Here is a 3634-nt window from a genome sequence, read left to right on the forward strand (position 1 = left end):
CCAGAGCCGGTCGTGCGGCGCGCGAGGTCTGCTCTCTTCACAAGAGGCTTTATTAGGGAGTGCTAAGGCAAGGTTCTGTGCCCTCCACCCTCATCGCAACACCCAGGGGAGCCTCCGGTCGTCAATAGACCTCCGCACCGGCCTCTGACTGACTCTCAGATTAGACGGAAAGAGCTCTGTAAGCCTGTCAAAAGCTTCGACCACGTGCCGAAAACTTTAGACTTCCGTGAGCTCTCCGTGTTCACAAAAACCTGCGTGACGGGCACCGCAGGGCGGCAGAGCCATCGCACTTAGCCGGGTGGCAGAGGAGGACCAGTCTATTCACAGATAGCGGCCCAACGACTCCCAGAGCCGGTGGTGCGGCGCGCGAGGTCTGCTCTCATCACAAGAGGCTTTAGGGAGTGCGAAGGCAACGGTCAGCCCGCAGCCTTTCTGGCAACACCCTGGGGAACTAGGCCACTCGTGTCTCGCCTTCATTTTAGACACGAGCGCCTGCGGAGGGACGCCACCCCCTCCGATTGTCAAGAGACCTCCGCACCGGCCTCTGACTTATTCTCAGAATGGACGGAAAGAGCAGGGTAAGCCTTTCAAAAGATTCGACCACGTGCCGAAAACTTTAGACTTCCGTGAGCTCTCCGGCTTGCAACGAGACCCGAAGTCGACGTGCTAAGCACCACGGGACCCCTTTCGCCTGCAGGTCCCGAGCCGCCTTTTTTTTTCAATTTGTTATTACAAGTATCGCGTTCCCCAAACCTGCGTGACGAGCACCGCAGGGCGGCAGAGCCATCGCGCTTGGCCGGGTGGCAGAGGAGGACCAGACTATTCACAGATAGCGGCCCAACGACTCCCAGAGCCGGTGGTGCGGCACGCGAGGTCTGCTCTCATCACAAGTGGCTTTAGGGAGTGCTAAGGCAAGGTTCTGCAGCCTCCACCCTCATCGCAACACCCAGGGTTAGCCAACCCCTCATGTCGTCGAGAGACCTCCGCACAGGCCTCTGACTTAACTCTCAGAATGGACGGAAAGAGCCGGGTAAGCCTTTCAAAAGATTCGACCACGTGCCGAAAACTTTAGACTTCCCTGAGCTCTCCGGCTTGCACCGGGACCCCTTTCGCCTGCAGGTCCCGAGCCGCCTTTATTTTTAATTTTCTGTTACGAGTATCGTGTGCCCCAAACCTGCGTGATAAGCACCGCAGGGCGGCAGAGCCATCGCGCTTGGCCGGGTGGCAGAGGAGGACCAGACTATTCACAGATAGCGGCCCAACGACTCCCAGAGCCGGTGGTGCGGCACGCGAGGTCTGCTCTCATCACAAGTGGCTTTAGGGAGTGCTAAGGCAAGGTTCTGCGGCCTCCACCCTCATCGCAACACCCAGGGTTAGCCAACTCCTCATGTCGTCGAGAGACCTCCGCACAGGCCTCTGACTTAACTCTCAGAATGGACGGAAAGAGCCGTGTAAGCCTTTCAAAAGATTCGACCACGTGCCGAAAACTTTAGACTTCCGTGAGCTCTCCGGCTTGCACCGGGACCCCTTTCGCCTGCAGGTCCCGAGCCGCCTTTATTTTTAATTTGCTGTTACGAGTATCGTGTGCCCCAAACCTGCGTGATAAGCACCGCAGGGCGGCAGAGCCATCGCGATTGGCCGGGTGGCAGAGGAGGACCAGACTATTCACAGATAGCGGCCCAACGACTCCCAGAGCCGGTCGTGCGGCGCGCGAGGTCTGCTCTCTTCACAAGAGGCTTTATTAGGGAGTGCTAAGGCAAGGTTCTGTGCCCTCCACCCTCATCGCAACACCCATGGGAGCCTCCGGTCGTCAATAGACCGCCGCACCGGCCTCTGACTGACTCTCAGAATGGACGGAAAGAGCCGGGTAAGCCTTTCAAAAGATTCGACCACGTGCCGAAAACTTTAGACTTCCGTGAGCTCTCCGGCTTGCACCGAGACCCGAAGTCGACGTGCTAAGCACCACGGGACCCCTTTCGCCTGCAGGTCCCGAGCCGCCTTTATTTGCTGTTACGAGCATCGTGTGCCCCATACCTGCGTGACGAGCACCGCAGGGCGGCAGAGCCATCGCACTTGGCCGGGTGGCAGAGGAGGACCCGACTATTCACAGATAGCGGCCCAACGACTCCCAGAGCCGGTCGTGCGGCGCGCGAGGTCTGCTCTCTTCACAAGAGGCTTTATTAGGGAGTGCTAAGGCAAGGTTCTGTGCCCTCCACCCTCATCGCAACACCCATGGGAGCCTCCGGTCGTCAATAGACCGCCGCACCGGCCTCTGACTGACTCTCAGAATGGACGGAAAGAGCCGGGTAAGCCTTTCAAAAGATTCGACCACGTGCCGAAAACTTTAGACTTCCGTGAGCTCTCCGGCTTGCACCGAGACCCGAAGTCGACGTGCGAAGCACCACGGGACCCCTTTCGCCTGCAGGTCCCGAGCCGCCTTTATTTGCTGTTACGAGCATCGTGTGCCCCATACCTGCGTGACGAGCACCGCAGGGCGGCAGAGCCATCGCACTTGGCCGGGTGGCAGAGGAGGACCCCACTATTCACAGATAGCGGCCCAACGACTCCCAGAGCCGGTCGTGCGGCGCGCGAGGTCTGCTCTCTTCACAAGAGGCTTTATTAGGGAGTGCTAAGGCAAGGTTCTGTGCCCTCCACCCTCATCGCAACACCCATGGGAGCCTCCGGTCGTCAATAGACCGCCGCACCGGCCTCTGACTGACTCTCAGAATGGACGGAAAGAGCCGGGTAAGCCTTTCAAAAGATTCGACCACGTGCCGAAAACTTTAGACTTCCGTGAGCTCTCCGGCTTGCACCGAGACCCGAAGTCGACGTGCGAAGCACCACGGGACCCCTTTCGCCTGCAGGTCCCGAGCCGCCTTTATTTGCTGTTACGAGCATCGTGTGCCCCATACCTGCGTGACGAGCACCGCAGGGCGGCAGAGCCATCGCACTTGGCCGGGTGGCAGAGGAGGACCAGACTATTCACAGATAGCGGCCCAACGACTCCCAGAGCCGGTCGTGCGGCGCGCGAGGTCTGCTCTCTTCACAAGAGGCTTTATTAGGGAGTGCTAAGGCAAGGTTCTGTGCCCTCCACCCTCATCGCAACACCCATGGGAGCCTCCGGTCGTCAATAGACCGCCGCACCGGCCTCTGACTGACTCTCAGAATGGACGGAAAGAGCCGGGTAAGCCTTTCAAAAGATTCGACCACGTGCCGAAAACTTTAGACTTCCGTGAGCTCTCCGGCTTGCACCGAGACCCGAAGTCGACGTGCTAAGCACCACGGGACCCCTTTCGCCTGCAGGTCCCGAGCCGCCTTTATTTGCTGTTACGAGCATCGTGTGCCCCATACCTGCGTGACGAGCACCGCAGGGCGGCAGAGCCATCGCACTTGGCCGGGTGGCAGAGGAGGACCAGACTATTCACAGATAGCGGCCCAACGACTCCCAGAGCCGGTCGTGCGGCGCGCGAGGTCTGCTCTCATCACAAGAGGCTTTAGGGAGTGCTCAGGCAAGGGTCAGCCCGCAGCCTTCCTGGCAACACCCAGGGGAACCAGGCCACTCGCGTCTCTCGCCTTCATTTTCGACACGAGCGCCTGCGGAGGGCCACCACCCCCTCCGATTGTCAAGAGACCT

This window comes from Chiloscyllium punctatum, unplaced genomic scaffold, assembly GCF_047496795.1.
Source record: "Chiloscyllium punctatum isolate Juve2018m unplaced genomic scaffold, sChiPun1.3 scaffold_471, whole genome shotgun sequence".
Taxonomy (NCBI): Eukaryota; Metazoa; Chordata; class Chondrichthyes; order Orectolobiformes; family Hemiscylliidae; genus Chiloscyllium; species Chiloscyllium punctatum.